Source organism: Drosophila albomicans, chromosome 2R, assembly GCF_009650485.2.
Source record: "Drosophila albomicans strain 15112-1751.03 chromosome 2R, ASM965048v2, whole genome shotgun sequence".
Lineage (NCBI taxonomy): Eukaryota > Metazoa > Arthropoda > Insecta > Diptera > Drosophilidae > Drosophila > Drosophila albomicans.
This window is the reverse complement of record NC_047631.2, coordinates 31,639,855-31,662,291: the sequence shown is the minus strand read 5'-3', so window position 1 is coordinate 31,662,291 and position 22,437 is coordinate 31,639,855. Positions and strand designations below refer to the sequence as shown.

The window sequence follows — 22,437 nt, the reverse complement described above, 5'->3', positions numbered from 1 at the left end:
CTTACTTGTTTCATTCTACTGCGGTCAAGTTACATGCTGAGCTGATAAGAAGAATATGAGAAACGTGATTGATTGGCACTTAAACTAGAGCGTGTCTCTCGCTTGGATCTTATCTGTCCGGTCAGCGGACTGACATACATAAACAAGTAGTGAGTACTTTAGTACTTATAAGATGAACACACTCGTTTATTTGTGCTTGTAAGTCGAGCAATTATTTCGTGCGGTTTTCTAACAAAGTTCAATTTCCTGTCTCGACACTTGTTGCTAATGTTGTTGTTGTTGTTGTTGTGGCTTTGCAAATAACTCAAAACCAACAATGACCATTTCATTATTTATGCTGTAAATCATCTGCTTGTTGTACATTTCTTTTTTTTATATACATATATATCTTTTTTCACTTTTTTTTTTCTTTCATTTTGCTGTTGCTTTTTGTGCGTCAAGTTTGCACGACAAGCCGCGGAGAAAGTTTTCTTTTTTTTCGTTGTGTGTTTTTTTTCGCGAAAAGCAACAAAAATAAAATTAACGTTAAAATAAAAACAAATGAAAAAATGCTAACAAAAGGCAAAATTCCAAAACGCAGCAAAACTGTTAAGTGCACAATGCAAACATGTGATTAATTTTTATATATATAAACCAATTTCAATATCGCTAAACAATAAATACATATGAAGAGGGGTTTATGTAAGCAAACACCTTTGCTCATTTTTATTATTATAACAAAGCGGCATTAAAATCGCATAACAATTAATAGTCCCGAAAAGACAATCAACACAACAAAAGGTGACTGCAAATTAATCAAAATATTTTAAGCCCAGCAAATACTCATAAGTAGATAAATGGATAGTACATGCCATATAAAGTTGTAAACAAACTTGAAGAGAGAAAGAGAGACATTTGGCAGCCCACATAATCGTATGTTTAAAATTACTTAATTTATGCCACAAATGTGTCGCGTGAATCGTCAAAACAAGCGACACTTTCTATCGAACCCAACCAAACCGCACCTTGCTTGACTGTCTCGCGACTCTTACGCAAGCGTTTTTAAACGCATGCAAAACGCGTGCGGGGCTTTAAAAAAAAAACACCCGCTGATGCGTTGGTCTGTTACATCAACTTCGACTACGACTCCAACCCTCAGCTCAATGCTGAGACGAGGTCAAAGCGGGGGCCTGCACTCAATTATGCAGCGACTGATAATTGAAGTAAACCCCCAGCCACACCCGAAAATAGTCGAAATTGAAATGAAAAGCGGGGCGCTGACTACAAATCAATATGAAATTGTAAATAATTGAGGCAGCCTGCTGTTGACCCTCATTATTATTGGGGCTTCTCTTATCAGTCGAAGAGAAATTTATGCGACTACTGCAACTACTTTTAATACCCGCTACTGATAGGGGAGAAGGGTATTATAACTTTGTAGAAAATGTATGTGACAAGCAAGTTGCTTTGGTATATTTTTATACCTATATACCAAAAATATGTTTTGGTATATTTATTTGGTATATACAAAATATAAGTTTTGGTATATTTATTTGGTATATTTTGTTCGATAATACATTTATTCAGGTTTCATTCTTGATCAACGTCAACAGCCTGGATTGCACTGGCTGACAATCAGGTATATTTTGTACTTTATGGTATATTTTGAATGTGGCACCATAGTACCAAATATAGCTGTCAGTATATTTCAGTATTTTGTTCGTCTGTTTGTTGCTGTTAGTTGCGTTGGATAACAATCTGGTATATTTTGTATTCTATAGTATATTTCTAAAGTAATAATATATGTACCTATATACCAAATATATGTTTTGGTATATTTTGTTCGATGATACACTTTTACAATGGATTACGGGGTTCATTCTTGATCAACGTCAACAGCCCACATTGTACTGCCTGACAATCTGGTATATTTTGAATGTAGTACTATAGTACCAAATATAGCTGTCTGTATTTTTCAGTATTTTGTTCGTGTGTCTGTTGCTGTTAGTTGCATTGGATAACAATCTGGTATATTTTGTACTCTATGGTATATTTTAATGTAATACTATAGTACAAAATATAGATTTCGAAAAATGTTAGTATTTATGCAGTATATTATTTTGGTATATTTTAAGACTTCTACCGCACTGACTGGTTCAAAATAGGTAGCGGGTATTTTAAAGTCGAGCGCACTCCGCTGTAGCTTGCTTGCTTCTTCCAATTGGGGAAAACTCTCAAGTGCATCGAATACCTCTCACATAAAAATACTCAAAAATACACAAGATCTATGTATATCGAGGCGACCCCAAAAAAATATTTCAATTTCGTTGCTATTTTTGGACATAGCTCGCACACTTGAAAGATTTTCGAGTAGCAGAACAAATAATTTGAGGGGCAGAAGAAGAATTGCTTGTCTCTTTAATTAGTTGAACAATTTCTCAAAGTTAATGTGCTGGCAGATTGGGGCACAAACTATTTTAATGAAAACTGTAAAACTGATCAGTGAAAATTGATTTAGATCTGCGTGCACAAATGCATGTATGAATGTATGTATCTGTAGCTCGATTGGATATGTATCTGCATCTTTAGTTGGGTGTATCGCATCGTGTGTTAATGTTAATTCAATTATATTCAGTAAAAGTTTATTTTTTATTTATATTTTTACGTTTTTCGGCTTGAATGAGAAAATGCACAGGCAACAAGGCATCGGAAGAAAAGTGAAAAATGAAAGCGTTCTTAATTGCAAGCGTCGGCGACGACGGCATTGTAAAATAATTTCTGTTGTTTTCTTCACGTTTTTCCATTTATTTACAATACTTGCCACAATACGACGGAATGTGAGTGCATGAAATTTAATATTAAACAACAGACAGACAGACAGACCGACAGACAAAAAAGTATCTCACAATCAAATCGAATTTGGAGTCATACTTACTTACGACTTTTGCGCAGGCGCAGCGCCAAACACGCCAGTCAGAGTTACAGATACAGATACAATTGTAGCTGAATCTGTGATTGCATCTTTCACTGTTGGCAACACTTTCGAGAGAGCGAGCCGTCAGACAATTTCTAATGTGCATTGAATATAATTGAAAAGCAAAGTGTGGCAAACAAAAGCAGTCGACTGACTTGATGGAGGCAACATAAATTGAATTATAATTTCAATTATGAACCGTTAAAAGCGGAAGAAAAGCCGCTGCCGTTGCCATATTGCCACAAACGTCGAGTCTGTGGCAGAGTCAGGCACTACAATGAGCCTATTGAGAAAGGCCAAGCAGCGTCACACACACACACACACACATTGAACTGTAAATGAGGTTAGAGCAATGCAGATAGATAGATATATGCACACAGCCTAAAGATACAGATACAATCTAGCATGTCAATCAACAGAAGAACAGTAAATGGCTTCTAACGCTGCCTCAAGACAACTTGAAAATGCCTGACGATCAACAGCAAAATTGTAGTCAAGCTATCAGAGATTCAAACGCCTTTGGGTCAAAAAAAAAAAAAAAAAATCTCGATCTTGGCTCGCTTTAATGACTGCCTAATGGCCCTCTGACGCCACAGCATTTGGGTCAACGAATCGATGTCGATGTGGATCGATGTACCAATAAATGTCATAAATACACAAACACATATATTTATGTGAAATATCGTTGTTTTGTTCCATAGTGAAGCAACAACAATAACAACAGAAAACACTTTCATGCGAGTCTTGGCCACTTACGTAAAGTTTATTGCCTGCACTTTGGTGCATAAAGCACCCAAACCCAAATGCTATACTACTTTACTGCTGCATGTGTTGTGCTGCTTATTGTCTTGCTTCGTTAACCCTATGAAATCACTTTCAATTTTGATACCCTGTAATGTGCCGTCAGTTCAGCTTAGTGAGTCAATAAAAGTGAATCATAAGCCCCCAAGTAAGAGAAACTTTTCCTTTACGGAAAATTATCAATTTAGCATACTCTCTTTTTCTGTGTTAATTCAATTAAGTTGAGATCACTTCGCTACAGGGTATTTCATTGTTGTGTAAGCTGCTTTGGCGTACTTCGTTTCATATTTAGCTACTATGTGATAAATGTATTTTGATACCTACAATCAATAGGGTAGAAGGGTATTATGTAGCTTTAGTATATTTCCCACTCTATGGTATATTTCAAGCATATTAGTATATCGATATATTAAATATAACACACGGTATATTTTTTTATCGATAATACCGCTTTTGCAATGATTACTTTTTATTGAATATATGGTATATTTTGTACTTCATGGTATATTTCAAATGTAGTAGTATATTGATATATCGAATATAACTTTTGGTATATTTTCATCGATAATATCACTTTTGCAATAATTACTTCTTATTGAAACTGTATAGCAGTATATTTGGTATATTTCACAATTAAAGTATATTCATATACCAAATGTAATTTGTACTATTTTAATCGATAATACCGCTTTTGCCATAATTACCTTTTATTAAAAGTAGATAGCGATATATGGTATATTTTGTACTTCATGGTATATTTGACATGTGGTGGTATATTTATATACTAAATATAATTTAGGTATATCTGATCAATAATACCGCTTTTGCAATGCTTACCTCTTTTTGATAATGGATAGCGGGTATCTTACAGTCAAGCACACTCAACTGTAGCCCTCTTATTGTTGCTAGCGTTGGCTAATTGCCCAATCACTTTGAGCCTGGCTGACAAATGACAACTCAGCGGGGCCAAACTCTGTGCGCATTTGGTCTGGTATTTACGAAAAGTATATACTATATACTATATTATATAGCGCGTAACCTTGAATTGTGGTCTTGGGGTCTGCATGATTTCATCGCTTGTTTCACACGTCGAACGATTTGAAACTTGTCCCCAACTTGCTCATTATAATTTTCGCCACAATCTCGATGACTCCTCAACTGGTTTCTATCGCACTCTCTGCCTATCTATGGTATCATTCTATCTCTCTCTCTCTCTCTCTCTGTTTGTCAATTGATTTTTCCCTAGAATTTCAATCAATCAGGCTAATAAACAATGACAACCTGCAGGGTATTGGTAAATTGACTTGCAAACCAATTCGATTGGAGTCGGAGAGTCGTGTGGCGATTTTCTAATTGAATTAATTTTTGCACTTGTTGCAATTTTATTCGCATTATTGGCAAAACAATGAGCCGCATTGATTATTAACTCATTGAAGCGTGAACCAACAGCAACAAAAACAATGATGTTGCCCAGTTGCCAGTTTCCTAGACGTTGGTTGGCCAAGTTGGTCAGATGATACAGTTCCGGCTGTTGTCTTGTGCTGTGTTGTGTTGTGTGCGGTGAACGGCTTGTGCGCTTTTAGACCCAATAATAATGGCCAATAATTACAAGCCACGATTTTGCAAAGCCGACAAAAGAGCGCAACAAAACAACGCTAGAAAGATAGAGGGACAAACCGATGGACGGACGGACAACATAAATAAATTCGCTCAATCAAAAAGAAAAACAACGCTGATTGCCAGCATTGGCTTTTGTTTGCCTCTATTGTTGCTGTTACTGTTGCTGTTGCGGTTGCCGCCAACGCTGCACGCTGTTTGCTGTTGTTTGTTGCTTGCCCCTTGCTTGCCGCAATGCAATTTATAGACATGTGTAAATCCTTCATAGTCACGTTCCTTTCGCCTCTAAGTATAATTTTTCAACGATGCATGAGTTAGTCGCTCCTTTCGAATCGATCGAGTGCCATGATTCATGTGCAGCACGTGCAGCAAATGCGACTTGCAACTCAATGGCGCCGCTTTCTAAAATTAACCAACATCATTCTAAACAAATTCGCTTTAGGCCCGGCTTGTTGCAGCAAGTGAAAACCATTTGAAAGTGGCCCAAGTGTGTGTGTGTGGGCAGCAAGAGATTGTGTAATCTCAGTCAGCGCAACGTGATTTGCCACGCCCCCCTCTGCCTTGCAGGCTTATATTCATCAAATATAAATGTCACTTTTCCACAGCACTATGAAAAATCTCATCGAATGCAATTGGAAACGAGCTTGAGTTACTTGAGCCCTTTTCCGCTGAGTCAGCCGGCAGCTGAAGTCAGCCGGTTCCGTATTGCGATTGCATGACATGACCAGTGCCCACATCGGATTGGAACTCAGACTATTGGTTTTTCTCACAAGCTGCCAAAGTCAATTATGAAAGAAGCAAAAACAAAACAAGACAAGTAAGAAAACTACAGGCGAGTGTGCTCGACTGAGAGATATCTGCAATCCGTTTTAAATATGAGCAAAACAGAGCGGTTTCATTTCTAAAATACACCTATAATATATATAAGATATACTAAAGGTTATATTCAGTATATTTATATACCAAATGGAGTCGTTGATTTATTTTAGTATTTTATGGTGTTTTACTTCAGTATATTTTAAGAATAATTCCGCAGTGTTTTGCTCTTTATATATTATATTTGGTATAATAGTGTATCAATATACCAAATATAGTCATTGGTATATTTTATTATTTTTGCCGTGTTTAAATTTGGTATATTTTAAGAATAACAGCTCACTGTTTTGCTGGTTGTATATTATATTTGGTATAATACCAAAACACCAAATAGAGCCATTCGTATATTTTTTATCAATTCGGTATATTTTACATTTAAAATATAGAGATCAAAATATACCAGAATATATACTTTATTGGGTCGGAGATACTTCCTTCTGCCTGTTACACTTATATTTCCTTCAAGCACAACGTTAAAATACCCTTCTATACTATGAGTAGCGGGTATAACAACAAAAATAGCAAAGGCAAATCTCTGTGTGTGGATTGTCGATTGTAGATTGAGTCAGTCTGAGGCCGGTTTGCGCAACAATTAAGCACAATTACAATTTTGTGCAATTAAATATTGGAAACTGGTTTGTTTGGCCAACGCACAGACTTCCGCAACGAATATATTTGAATAGGCGAATAGATGGGAACACAAGGCGCAAATGTTTCTTATAAACTCAACATGCATATGATTATGAAAAATGTTGGCTTCCGTTTGTGCCACACACACAACGTGTAGCATGGCAAATTCGATTAGTGTGTTGCAAGAGCTTGAAAAATCGTTGATTAACTATGTAATTTAATTAAGTTACCAAATTGAATTTAACGGCAAATGCAATCGCAAGCGGATTTGTTGCAATTAGTGTAAAATGTAATTGATACACTTATATGCCAAATGCAGACAAATTATTATGCAATTGTCGCTCACTCACAACTTATATATCTAAACTATGTATTGCGACCATTAAAAGTACTTTGTAACAGTTTCGCTTTTAATTATCGCCAAAGCATCTCGTCGATGTCTGTCTCGATGTCTCGCATTTTCGTCGTAACACTGAATGTCGCTTAATGCCATAAGCCGATTTTGGTGTTTTTTCTTTTTTCGACTCGAAACTTCCTGCTCATTATTATGAAAATATTATGAGTACACGAGACAGACAGACTGACTGGCTGTCCATTATGCCAAGCACCAATCTGTTGCTGTTGCTGTTGAATGCCAAATTTTGCAGCAGCTAAAATGTATCTCGCAGATACATTTTGCGTGCTGCGTGCTACGTGCTACGCGCTTTCCGCATTACAGGCGCTCAGTCATCAAATCGCTTCCACGCTCCCAGGCAACGATGAACAACGACCCCTCAACAACAACAACGGTCGACGTTCTTGCCTCTTGTGTTGTGTTGTGTTGCATCTGCAACATGGCTGCGTATCTATTACGTGGCGTTCACTTATGCAGATCAGCCTAGCACTTGAATGTTTTCAATTGCTGAGATGCGTGAGGCAGCAACATGTGCATCATCTCACGGATGCTTCGCAGCATACTTATTATAATAATTTTCGTAATGCCTGCGCCTTCCGCGTTTATTACACTTTAATGCGCTTGCCCTCTAATGGGCCATAGCTCTGCTCTTATCAGCTAGCCAGCCAGCAGGCTATCGAATGTAATTATGCACTTAAAGAATGAACTAGCCACCAACTTGGTTGGCGCCGCAAGGGGGCAGCGATCATGTTAATGACTTTTGGCTGCGACTCGCATCGCTTGATTGATTTGTTTTGCTGTTGTTGTTTATGCAGAGAGTGTTGCATGCGTGCCTTGAGTTGTTTTGTGTGTGTTCCCACTGCCAAAAGGCCAAGCTAGCGATATTATTTCTGCTGTGGCAGACATGCAAGCAAATAAACAATGCATATTCAAGGGGAAGGCTGCTTCAACAAAAGGTCATCTCTGCACATATGTGGAATTTCACAAGCCCATTATAAACATCGCACATGCATCATCATAACGATCTCTCTCGATGCTCAAATTCAAATGTTTTTCGCAACGGTGTTTTCTTTTCTTGCCAAACAATAAATGTTTTATGCCGCGCTCTTGACCGGTTTGTACAGCTAAAGCTAAGCTAATGTCCAAGACGAGCTCAGATCAAATTTTCGTTGTGTTGCCGGCTACAACAACGGGCCATTTTGCAATGGGAGACGAGGTCAAGGGGCGCCCACAAATCTATAAACAAATGCTTGTATCTCGCTCAACAAAAATGGAAAATATAGACAAGAGATCACAGTCTTTGCCTCTGGCTAATAATAGTATCATAATGCGGCTGTTTGCATGTGAGTTTGTTTTTTTTGTGTTTTTGCGTTTGCCAAGGCTAAGGTCGGACTCATAGACGAATAACGTGGGCGCTGTTAATTCAATGTTAAACGCATGTTAAGCCAATGTTAAGCACGCACTTGTGGTGAAAGCCATGGCAATGAACGCGATCGCGATTCACGATGATGTACCATAATTGTGTAACAACACACAAAGCCCATCAAAAGGGAGTTCGATGTGCGCTGTGTTTAATGATAAAAATTGTGGAAAATCATTGTGCATTCAATAAGTAACAATAGTACAAGCTTAAAGAGAAATTATTAAAGGTAATGGCATAGCTAAACATTTCCGCAGTTTAGCGCACAAAGATTTGCCATCTTAATTCAAATTCCAATTCAAATTCTTCTGGTTTGCAAATTGTCTTGCAGGATGCTGTCAATCACAATTAAGGGCGCACTTTTCCGGCTAGTTTTGCACACAAGGTGACATCACTTTCCACCCATTATGCAATTGTCTCCTAGCTGCAATTCTAACTGTTGCCGCTGCAAACGGAACTGATCACTTAAGTGGAGACGCAAGGGGAACTAATAATAAACACAAGGGGTGCATGAGCACACGCGCAGATGCAGCCATAGATACAGATATAGATGCAGATATAGATACAGATACAAATGCATAATGATATAGGTCTAATTATATATATAAGTAAAATGGTTTCATTCACGGCTCGAGCTGCTGTTTTGGGAAGTGCATAAATGAGGAAGTCGCTGTGGCATGCCAGAGGGAAGGCAGCTCTTCCCCACCCCCTCCCCTCATAGCACTCTCTCTCTGTCTCTGCATTCTTCGTCGCTTAGAAAATGAAAATGCATTTCCATGCTGGCGGCAATGAACATTTTCACTCAACAAAAGCGCTTTGATTAGGCGGGCGTGTTAAAAATGGGGGAATGCTGCTGCTGCAGTTGCTTGCCACATGTTTAACGGTACATACGTCTCTGGGTTGATTTGATTTATGTGGCAGCCACAACAACACAAGCAACAACAACTCAATTTGGCAGTGTCATAAAGCACAGAAAATTCCACACACAGAGAGAAGTAAACTTAACCTTTTATCTGGCCAAAGCATTAATTTAATTTCAACAAAAATATTATATGGCATATCTTTATTTTCTCGAGTTTCTTGAGTGCCCTCTCCTCCCCATCAACGCTCGTCATGCTTGGCTGCCAATGAAACTGAAACATAACGCTACTTTTGCTTTTTTTTATGTGCAGGCGCGTAATTAAGTTGCGAGCTGCCAAGCTGCGAGCTGCGTTTGCGCTGAGTCTCAGATGAGGTGGCCAGCTTCAGCTTCAGGTAGTACTTGTATCTGCCCCTTGCAATCTACATTGCTATGTTAACTATGCCATTGCCACGCACAGTGAGCGTAACAAGTATACGTACAGCTGTTGTCGCCGTTAGACAAACATTATACCATCTTGCAGTGTTTTATAATAATCGCAACGAGTGTTGCAATGCTTTGTTGCTTTGTCATCTGTCAAAATGTATCTTTATCTTCGAGGGAATAATTGCTAATTCTCTTTAATATAGTTGAGGTATCTTTGCTCTTGAAAAGTTCAGCTAATTTATGTAAAATGTTGTTGAAAACTTTACACCAAATTAGCTCTTGATAAACTAAGTTTTATGCAACGTCTCATTCATCTAAAGCAGCTGTCAGTTTTCCTCTTTCTCCGATCACTCTTTTGTCATCTGTCAAAATGTACTTTATCTTCGAAGGAATATTTGCTAATCTTCTTTACTACAGAGAAGTCATCTTAGCTAAAAAAAAATTGCATCTAATTTATTTAAAATGTTGAAAACTTATCAACAAATTAGCTGTTCATAAACTAAACGTGATCTTAGTTTTGTGCAACTTCATGATCACGTAAAGCAGCTGTCAGTTTTCCTCTTTCTCCGATCAATCTTTTTGCTTAAGCTCTCTCACAAAATTTCCCTGCTTATCGCCACATCTATATTGTAAAGTTGCCCAAAAATATATTGCTAACAAGACAGCTCATGTGGTGAATGCCTTTCTAGCTGTCAAATTTTATTATTTATAGATCGCAGAATGCTGCTGAAATTTAATTAATTAGTTATGGACTTCTACTGCCTCTCATTCTCTCAATCGTTCTCCATCTTCTGTGTAATTCTATTCTATTTACGTAGCTGAAAAGCATTTGCCATGCTGGGCTACCACATTTGATAATCACGACTCGCAGCTCAGCTCAGTTCGTTCAACTTTCGATCAATAATGGTTCTATGAGCATTTGATATTTGGTCATGGCTTTTCATGCCAGAGAGAGAGAGAGAGAATCTTTCGTCTTTGATTATTTATATTATGCTCATGGATTGCTGCTAATTAAGTACAACAAAACTCTTTCAATTTGCCGAGCTTTGAAATGCAAATAAGCAGCTTGAATTTGGCTCGCATTTCGTCGTGAAGGGAAGTTCTTTGTTTAGGCTCAACACAAAGTGATGAGACGTCATCCGTTGGTAGATTTGTTGTTTGTTGTTGGCCTACACCACTGGCCATTGCAATAAGACCAGAGTCTTGGCGAGTATTTTGCAACCGGTCAAGGTGAAAGTTGCAACACCTGCCCGAAGCATGCAACTGCAGCAAAAAGCAAAGCTGTCCATTTGGTTTTTGACAAATTAATTGTGCAGCTAAATAGCAATTTGTAACCTCGACTACAAGCAGTTTGTGTGTGCGCGCAATTAAGTTGCGTTTTAGCCGTAACTTTGTGAGTTATCAACAGAAATTAATGCATAAATTAAGAAGCGTTGCGCTCAAGTGGAAATGCAAATGGAAATGTCCCCTTCGTTGGCTGTTGTTGTTGATGCGAAGGCGAGGCAATGTCAATGCTTGAGCAAATTAACTTGAGCTTCATTTGCAGTGACATTTGCTGCAAATCAACGGCGGGTTGACATACCCCAATGCACCATGCGCCATACATGTTGCAAGTGGCAGGCAGCATCGCAGCGATCGTAGCTACCAAGCGTTTTCTGCTCCATTGAAGCATTCAATTGAGGAGCGACTGCGTCTCCAACTTCAACTTCAACTCGGACGCGGACTCGACTCTTGGGCGTAGACATGCTACAAAAAGCAAATGATGCCACTCAACTCGTTTTTTTCTTTTTTGTTATTGTAGAAAGTTGCAGTCTCTCTCTCTCTGTGTGTGTGCAACGTGGCTGATCGAGTGTCTGCATTTCGAATGCTGCCGCTTGCATTGGCCAGCTTCAGTTCAGTTAACGGTTAGAAAAGAACGGCATTAGCCATGGCATAAGCATAAGCAACAAAGTCATTTGGGCTTTTGGGGGATTGTGTCATTGACTGCGCATAAATAGCCAATCATAAAAGCCTCTCTTCATAATGTACGCATTAGAAGTGCTTAACCGGTTTCTTACTAGCTTGCCACCACAGCCCATTGATGTCAACTACAGTTACAGCTCAAATAACCAGTAGAAGAAGAAGTTGCGAGCGTAAAGAATTTCTTAAGCTATTGGCTATGAAAATTATGTCAAATTTATAAGCTTAAAGACAGCCATAGAATTTGATGCATACCAAAGCGGAGGCTGATGATAACAGCGAGTGTTAACAGTATTTTAATTTATAGTGAATTTTAAATCAAGAATGTGATAATGATGAACGAGTAAATAAGCTGATAGGAATGCTAAGCTTAGCTAGCAAAATGTCAAGGCCTTTGACAATGATAAGAAAGTTTTCTCAAGCATAAGTAAATAGTTGACAACATTTCTTCGAAGATAACAATAGAGTAACAATAGTTTCCCCATTAATTAGCAGACAAATTTCAGTTTATTGAACTCGATTGCAGTTATAAGTTTTGGATTATGTCAGCTTTATTAGCTAAAGTCTGCAAATTGAACTATTTATTAACATTTGTGACAACAGACTGTTAAGTAACAGCTGTTAATTTTCTGTCTTTAAATTGACTTCAACTCAATTTTAGCTTGGCTTCAATTTAGCTTTAATTTGACATATTTTGCTGCAATATTTTAGAAATTTATTATCTTAAACTCAAAATAAAGTATAGCTTATAGCAATTACTACTTTTCACAGATTACTGTTAGTCATTTCTGTTTGCAACTCTGTTAAGTTGTTGAAGCGCTAAAAGGACAGTCGGAAAAGTTCTTGGCACATAATCTAATCAATTTTGCAGCCACTTGTTGTTGGCAGCAGCAACAAGACGAGGCGTTGGCCTGCTGCTTGGCAATGCATCTCCATCTGCAACCCAATCATCATCTTCATCAACACAGCAACTACATCAACAACTGGCAACGTTGTTGTTGTTGTTGTCGTTGTTGTCGTCGTCTGTTGTCTTTGCCCATGCCAAACGAATGACAACTTCCAAAATGACTCGAGGTCTGGCTGCATAATTTATGCAGATGGAGATGCAGTTTCTGCTGTGGCAATTGTTGCATGTAGTGGCAGCCAGTTTTGAGTGAAGCGACGCATCGACCACTTGCCAGACAAGCTGGAAAACTGGCAAGTAAACTGGCAACTGGCGGCATTTAGAGTTGGCTATTAAGGCGAACGCCCATGCATATTCAGTGCCATAATCCCAACGGTATTTTAATGCCAAATGCTTACTCACTTCAATGCTGTAGTAGACAAGACACAAAACCCGTTTTTCCGGTAATGACCTTCAGTGTTTGCTTTATTATCATCACTTCCCCCCACACACACACACACTTCTTTTTAGCACAGCGGATGCTCTGGGGTTCACTTACTCCCATTTACCCATTTCGAGCTGTTGAATTTCTGCTGAGCAGACTTCCTGAACATGCAATGCCAGCTACGAGTATAACGATTTAAATTGTTATTCTTGTAGATTCAAATCAAGCTCCCATTTGCCCAGTTCTTTAACCAAAAAAAAGAAAACAACAAACGCACATTGAAGTCAAAGCCAAGCCACAAAGGCAATTTCAATAGCAGCCAACAACGATGAATTACAAAGCACCCCCTTCAGGGCCATTAACTGTATACGATAGCCATAGAAAATGGCCAAAACAATTAATTACATATGACTGATTCCGATACCACATCCAAATCCAGTTCTTAGCAAGTTCTCTTCTCTTCTCTGCTCTCCGCTTGAAAGCAGCCCACACTCTACTCAGTTTCAGCTGCTGCTGTTGTTGCTGTCACTCTTGATGCTAATGATCAAATCCAACAGCCGACCAAATGGAATTTCTGTTAATTAAACAGTTGTCAGCAAGAGTAACAACAACTTCACAACCCGACCTCTTGGCTAACCTGTTAACTGATCTGATTTATCTGCGATTTCTGACTGCGCTTTCAATGCTCTTGCAGCTGGCTTACACTTTAAATTACGAAAGGAGTGCGAAACTGCAATTGATTCGTTGAAATGAAAAATAATAAAATTCGATTTTTTAGATTCGATTTTAAGAAAGGAAAGAAACAAGTTGAGACAGCTTTAATAAAAGTTTCTTTAATGTATAAACGATGGCAAGGTTTAAGAATCTTACAAATTTAGTTGAGATCAAATTAAAAACTTCAAAATTATTCTAAAAAAATAATCGCTTTCGGTTCTTCATTACTTTGGTTGATAATCTAGTATATTTTCTATATGTGGTATATCTTGAATGTAATAATAACGTTATACCAAATACAGCTTTTGGTATATTTTAATACTTTTAGGTATATTTCAATAATAATACTGATCTTTTTCTTTGTTTCGTTGTTTTTGAAAATGAAAATGAATTAAAAATATGTTGCGATCAAATTAGAAACTTAAAAATTATTCAAGAAATAATGACTTTTGGGATCTTCATTGCTTTGACTGACGATATGGTATATTTTGTATCTATGGTATATCTTAATTGTTATAATATCGTTTTACCAAATATACCTTTGATATATTCTTTTATTTTTTTGTGTATTAGAAAGATTACAAGATTTTTTCATTGTTTCGCTGTCATTGAAAATGGGTAGAGAGTATCTTATTTCTTACTTGTTTCTTTTATTGATCCAACAAAATGGATTTCAAGATACATAAATTAGTACTCGGATTGCAATTAGTTCATATTGTTGTTCAACCTCTTGATGTAAACTTAATTAAACTCTTGTGGTTACAGACCAACTTAGACCCGTAACTGTGTAATTATTCCCGTTGCAAATCGAACTAAACCCTGTAGTTTGTAACTGCATAAACATGTCACGCAAATTGCAATTTGTGCTTTTTCTTAAAGTGCAAATTATGCAAATATTTCTAATTGCCTTCGATTTATACTGGTTGTGACCATAAAGCGTCTGTGTAGAGTGCAATTCCAATCAAAATGCCATTTGATTTAAAGCAAATTGGCAATTGGCGGCCGGTTCGTTCGGGTCAGAAGAACAAGTGTAAGCCATGGTCGAAGCTGCTTCATAATGGTAAAAGCAACCAGTAAGCAGTAAAAAACAAACCTCTTACCAACTTGTGGCACGTTAACCTTGATAAAACGCTTCTATGTGTGTTTTTGCATGGCGCATTGAAAGGCATAAAAAGCGAAGTGTTCAAGTGCATAAAACTCGATGCAAGTTGGTCAACAGCTTGGTGAGAGAGTGACACTACACAATACAAGCTTGGCTCTCGATTACAGACTTTGGTGTCGATTATAAATGCCTTGCAAATGCCAACACCTTAGTCTGGGTCTGGCCAACAGAGAGAGAGAGAGGGGATAAAGTGGAGGTGGAGGGGGAAAGAAATACGAGCGCAACGTGCATCGAATTCGGGTCATTGCTTGAGTCTTGGCGCCGCACAATGTTGCGGGCGGGCAAAGAGACTTGGCACGGATTTAACATTTGGTAATTCGATTTGCAAAACTTGAAAATAAAGTAAAACAATACAAAATAATGAAATTGCATGCGGCCCTCAGGGCATTGAACTGAACAGAATTCACGAATATTCACAACCGAATGTCTCGTAGTTTTTGTAGTTGTTATTGCAATTGTTTTTGACAACAATCGAAATAAATGTTGCTTCATATTTTTCTGTATTTTGCAGGCAAACAAACTGGAAAACAATCAAGCTAAACGAGCAGCAAAACGTGCCAAAGCAACACACAAAGTTTAAACGGGTAAGCGAAATTTACCTTTTATTTTTTTCTGGCTCTTTCTTTCTTTCTTTGGCCATAATTTTCCAACGAAATTCACACAGAATGCAAAAATGCGTAACCGCGAAACGTCGCCACCGCATTTCAATTGCTTGGCATGCAACATGGCCATTTGGCCTGTGAGCCACGCCCACTTCTTGAACCAAGCGCCCACTTCTTCAACTGGTGTTTGAGTGTGTAATTTGCAAGTGCAACTGCAGCTGCGAATGCAATTGAAGACCTGTCAGACTCTGGCATGTAAAACACTTGTAATTCGACGCGACTGCCACTAACAATGTTTGTGCCTTTGGAGAGGGTGGAGAGAGGTGGAGGGGGACAACTCTCACGGGCTGTCCCGTGTTGCAACACCGGGAAACATTGCAATCGCAATGGTAACTTGCCACTGGCAACTGGCAACCGTTGAAGTGTGTGGCTTCAACTCACTAACTTGCAGTTCGTTAGCAGCATTTTCAATTGAATACCTTAATTTGCCACCATATTAAACAATGTGTGTGAGTGTGTGTGTGTGTGTGTGCAGTGCTTCCAGATGACAATCAATGAACTCGAAAGAGAAAGAAAGAGAGAGGAGAACGTGAGTGGGAAATTGGAGAAGGGAGCGTAAGAAGCTTCAAAAGTGAAACCAAACAGCAAACTAGATGTGACGATTGCTTGCCAGCACTTTAATTGAATAATCACTTTAATGTGCAGGGCGTTAGATTAATTGCAATTGATAAGCCATAAAATTGTGCACAGAATAACCTAAAGGGAAAATATTATCATGTCAAGCTTTCATTCATTCTAAAAACACATCAAGTTTGACTAATGAAGCAACATATTATTTGATGTAGTCATTGAAATTCATAGTTGACGCATTCTTGATTTCAAAAGAGATTTATTCTTAAAATATACCAAATAATAAACAGCAAAAATACTAAAATATGCCAAAGATCATACTTGGTATATACATACCATAGAGGTCAAAATATACCAGATTATCAGCCAAAGCAAAAGTATCTCTTAAATAGAGAAATTTCATTAAAGAATTTCAAGTTATTCTTAAAATATACCAAATAATAAACTGCAAAAATACTAAAATATGCCGAACATCATATTTGGTATATATCATAAAGGTCAAAATATACCAGATTATCAGCCAAAGCAAAAGCATTTCTTAAATAGAGAAATTTCATTAGAGAATTTCAAGTTATTCTTAAAATATACCATATAATAAACCACAAGAATATGAAAATATACCAAAGGTTACATTTGGTGTATATCGTAAAGGTCAAAATATACCAGATTATCAGCCAAAGCAAAAGTATTACTTAAATAGAGAAATTTCATTATAGAATTTCAAGTAGATAACGAATTTGCAATAGCATTTCTTTTAACCAGCTCAAAGAGAAAACTGTTTAATATACTTTACTCTACAACTATAATTAGATGCCCTCAGCTCGTCAAGCATTTTCAAGAATAATTTATGCTTTACAAGTTCAAAAAGTCGACTGCTTTAATGACTTTCGTGTCAGAATGATAATAATCTCAGCGATCTCTGCTATGCCATGTAAATAATAAAACATGCGAGATCACTCGACTCGAGTTGGCAAGCATTTAAAATAAACAAGTAAATACAATTATAATTAGTTTAATAGGTGGCAAATGCTACTCCCGCTAAACGTTGAACAGAAGACAATTGCGGAGATTTTCAGATTTAGAAAAATGTAAAGAAATGAAGACAAAACAAATGGCAGCTGCTTCAGCGTTTAGTCTGAGAGATTTGTTGTTTTATTGTTGTTGTTGCTTGTTTTGGAATGAGCAACGACAACAATAAAACTTTCCATTTCTAACAAAATTACACTCGACTCGAAACGAGTCAGAAACAAAAGCAAGACAAATTTATCTCGATTTCTTTTAAAAAGTATTTTAAGCTTTTCCAAAAATACTCCGTGCGAATGTTGACACAGAACCAATTTGTGTGGCAGCGTTTATGAGGCAGAACGATCTATTAATTAGGGCAGCAAATGATGAGGTGCTAAAGTGTTGTGATACGAGTTGCATGTTATACTACACACACACATGCAACAGCATGGCTGCCACACATACACACACACAGATGCTTGATTGACAAACTGAAAAATTGCATTGTGCTGGGAAGAAGAGCTGAAGTGAGGGAGCGAATGCCGCTAAACAAAAGCTGTTGACAATGTGTTGAATTTAATGAAGAAAAATGTCACTCACATTTAATGCCATAAACTGACAGCAGCAGCGGCATCTTCTCCTCCTCAGACTGTTGTTGCTGTTGTCTGCATTAAAAGTGCATTAAAGCAAATTGCACAAAAAATGCTATTACGAAAAAAAAACTGAAATAAAAACACAAACAGCAAAACGGTGCGTGAGAAAGACAACGCGACAAAAACCGCTAGAAAAACGCGCTCAACAATTGGCGCGATTGCAACAGCGCGCTGTCAAAATGTTAATGGGTTTTTTTTTGCAAGAGGGCGGAGGATACTTCGATGGTTGCTGCTGCTAACAGAGACCGTTAGATAAAGCGATAAGCGTCAATATTGCCAGCTACCTCAATTGACAATTTCAATTGCTCCCCTCCAATGTCTTTCTCTCACTCCTCGAGCCATTTTTGGCGTAGGCGACAGTGAAAGTTGTTGGCTGTCAGTTGAAGCGATTTGGCCGCAAAGTACACACAGGTAATTAATGCCAATTAAATGTCAAGTCGAAGCCCAAACACGCGCTGACAGTCAGAGACGCTGTCTCTGCTGCGGGACGTGTTAACAAACGGCAACTCAATTGTTGTGCTGTGTTCGTTGACCGCCCCGAAAAAAACAGAAAAAACTTTGACTTTCAAATGTGTTGCAATGCTGCGAAATGCTGCAACGTTGCACTGATTAATTAAGCCCAGACAAATGCCTTGCGCTCTGCCAGCACTCAATTGATTTCATTTCTCACGACCGACGACGCGACGTCAGGCTGTCAGGCTCGTGAGTTGCCCAGCGTTGCAAGCTGTGCTTCAATTAAATACACAGCTGCAACTGTTATCGTTGCTGCTTCAACTGCTTTGGCTGCTGGCACCCACAACTCTCTAGCTCAAGCCATGCGTCATGGCACTTTCTACGCGAAAGACAAAAGAAAAGCGCAAGTTGCCCGCGGGTCGATGGGCAAGCTGCTACGGCAACTGCAGTTGCCACTTGTGTTGTCTGTGCTGTAACTGCAACAAAGTTATTTATGATTATTTAATGCCATCGTGTTGCTGCCTGCAGGTTCATTGCCCAAAAAGTTGCAAGCAATCGCTGCCATCGTCTATCACATTGTTGCAGCTTTTCTCTCTCTCTGTTTGAACTTTGAACTTGGCCAGCTAAACGACTCGACAGCGCTTTCATCGTCAGCGTCATCGTCATCGTCTCTAATTGCCTTGTGTCCTTGTGCACACACACGGCGTATACGTAATGCCCAGCATTGAATAATAATAATACGACCAGTTGCACAACTGTATTTGGCCAGCAAACAAATTGGCAACTTGACTAACTCAGCCTGGCTGGCCTCTTGGCATATTTAACGAGTCGCATACGAAGTATCAACTAATTGTAAGTGCACGTCTAGACAGAAATTTAAACACTTTGACCAATATTTTGCAACATATTATTAACATGCGCTCAAATGTCAATTTCAAACCCAAATTACGAGCATTATCTCTGCTGTTGTTTCTAGTCTGTCTGCAACTGCAATGCAAATAGTTGTTGACCTTTGGTATACAATTACATAGCTCGACTGTAGACTGCATATAGACATCGATGTTTGTTGGCCTGCCCAAAATGTGTGCCACTCAGTCAGTCCAACCTTTTCTTGGTATTGGCAAATTGTTCTTGTCTTGATTTACTATAATTGTTATTTGCAGTTCTCGCTGTTTTGTATTTTTTTTTTTCTTATTTGTTCGGTTGGTGTATTTATTTTATTGTGCCATAAAAGTCAGACACAGCTGACGCCTCGCAAAAAGGCAATCAGCAGTCGCAAATAAGCGGAAAACTTAGTCAAAATATGGTCTAATAATTGCAACACGACTCCCAGCTACCTTGTATGTTCTAGACAGATCTAACAAGAAAGCTGCAGAGGACAGTGCTCGACTGTGAGATACCCTTTACCTGAACCAGAACTGTGTGGCATTATCATTTAAATATATCAATTTAATATGGTGTAAAGATGCTGATTTATATCGAAAGTTATATTTAGTATGTTGATTATACATTATACAAGTAAGAAAGCTAGAGTTGAGTGTGCTTGAATGTGAAATACTCGCTCACTGTTCTCTTGAATGGTAGAACATTGCAGTATTATCATATAAGTATACGAAATGAATATTCCTATTTTTCATATTCGAGAACTACTGATTTATAACGAAATGTATATTCGGTAAATTGAATATGCTTTATAAAAAGTTAGCACAAAAATGCTGATTTATACCGAAATGTGTGTATTTGTAGTATATTGACTATACTTTATACTAGAAAGAAGGCTACATAAAGTGTGCTCAACTTGGAGATACCCGCACACTGTTCTCAATAAAGGCAGAAGAGTGCAGTTTTCACATGTAAATATACCAAATTAATATTCTGAACAAATACTGATTTATACCGAAAAGTATAATCGGTATATTGATAATGCCGTATAGAAGTAAGAAAGTTTCCACAAAAATGGTGGCTTATACCGTAATGTATATTTAGTATATTGAATATACTTTATATTAGTAAGAAAGATACATCGATTGTGCTTGACGCTGAACATTGCAGCATTATCATTTAAATATGCCAAATCAATATACCGAAAAAAATACTGACTTGTACCGAAATGTATATTAGGCATATTAAATATACTTTATGGGGTCAAAGATGCCTCCTTTCAGCCTCTTACATACACTTCCTGTCGGCACAAAGTTATATTACCCTTCTACCTGATAGCCTGATACCAGGTATAAAAATGACTGCAAACTTCAAAGTTATTGATAAAAGCATTCAATGCCGCTCGCTTGTTCATTTTGCAGGGTATACAACTCTAGCAGATTTATAGCTATTTGTAAGCAGGTAGTACTTTAACTTTGTACGATTCGCTTTGATGCTATTGTTGTCGCATTGTGTTTGTGTTTGCTGAAGTTTTTTATGGGTTCTACTCTCGTCGCATTTGAATGCGAACCGGTTGCCCGCCGGCTGAGTAAAGTAAACAATTGTCAAACTGCCACGATGACTTAATGCCCCGAGTTATATAGAAATCCACAAAAGCCGCCATTTGGTCCAGACGCTTTTCAAAATATCTGCAGCTGACTGCTGACCGGGCCGCAAAACGTTGTTGCATGAGTCATGCAGCATGCGGCAACCGCAAATCTGCAACTGCAACAGCAACTGGAACTGTCTTGACCAGGTTTTGCGAGCAGCGAGCCTGACAGGCAACAAATGGTGCCTGCTAAATTGTTGCATGCCACAAAACGGCGACAAAAGTTTTCGAATACACACGCAATCCCACGCAACAGGTTTTTCTTTCTTCCTTTTTATTTTACATACTATAGTATATGTATTTTTTATAGGCTGCGCTTGGCACAGCTGGCGGAGCAGAACTTTAAGTTTTATCACAGTTTCTACGCATCATAAAGTGTTTTTTTACTGTGCATAATTAAAAATTAAACAAAATTACAGAGTTGAGAACCGGACTCTGTGTTTATTAGTCAGTGTGGTCATAAAAAATGAAAAGATGAGGAGCTCGTTTGGTGTCTTGAAATGCGATGCGAGTAAGTGACACATTTGTGTTCTGCTTTTGGGACTCCTCATTTATTTAATGAAGCAACAACATGTTGCAGCAACACATGTGCGTCGCGACGCCAACGACAACTGAAAGTCGAACCTGTTCTTCTTGTGGCACCACAGAGACGCCAGTCCAGACCACGCCACGCCACGTTGTTGCATGAATGAATGCGTTTCCATTTATTTAATTTGCAGTCTTTTGTTGCAGCTGCACCCCAAAAACAAAATTGAAAACGATGCTGCTGCTGCTGTGGCTGTTGGCGTCGTCTCGTCTTTCGCCCTTGCCGCACGCACGCAAAAAATGAAAACAAAGTTGAAGTCGACGCCAATCTCTGGGAACTTAACCTTGAATCATTTGGCTTAAGAAGAACGAGAGTGCATGCCACACATGATTACATCCATACATGTGTACATTCCGATGTAAACATGTACATACATTCCGTTCTTTGCTTATGTACATTCTTGATCAAAGCCAAACAAGCCGCTGCGAATCTGCGGCAAATTCACACATCCATCAAATGGAAGCCAAATGGTAGCATATTAAATAAGAGTTCTTTCTCACTCTTTTATTCGGTGGCAGATCTGGTTGATTGATAACACAATTTTGCAGGAAAAAAGCAACCTAAAGTCGGTCATAAGTAGTGTGAAACCATAAAGCTCGCGAATCAAGATCAACGTGTGTGCTTTGACGGCACTTAGCATTCATTGTTTGGGTTTTCTTGACAACTCAATCTGCGGCATCTTTCCACTTAATCGCAATAGATGCGCCTTTGTAAGCATGCTCATTAAATCAAGTTAGTTGACTTTCCTTAAGATTGCTCCCCTCCGAAAACTTCTTCATAATTTAATTGCTGCAGCTGTTATAATTGTTGTTCTTGTTATTGTTGTTGTTGTTGTGGTC

General features: G+C 38.2%; 1 protein-coding gene across 2 annotated transcripts in view; it reads left to right on the top strand.

The window, feature by feature from the left end:
* LOC117573864 (serine-rich adhesin for platelets) overlaps positions 1–22,437 on the top strand; it is a 38,446-nt gene that overhangs the window by 3,613 nt on the left and 12,396 nt on the right. For both annotated transcript variants that reach the window (XM_034257339.2, XM_034257336.2), the window contains exon 2: positions 15,651–15,723. The gene's annotated coding sequence lies outside the window, so the exon portion shown is untranslated. The remainder of the gene's footprint in view (positions 1–15,650; positions 15,724–22,437) is intronic.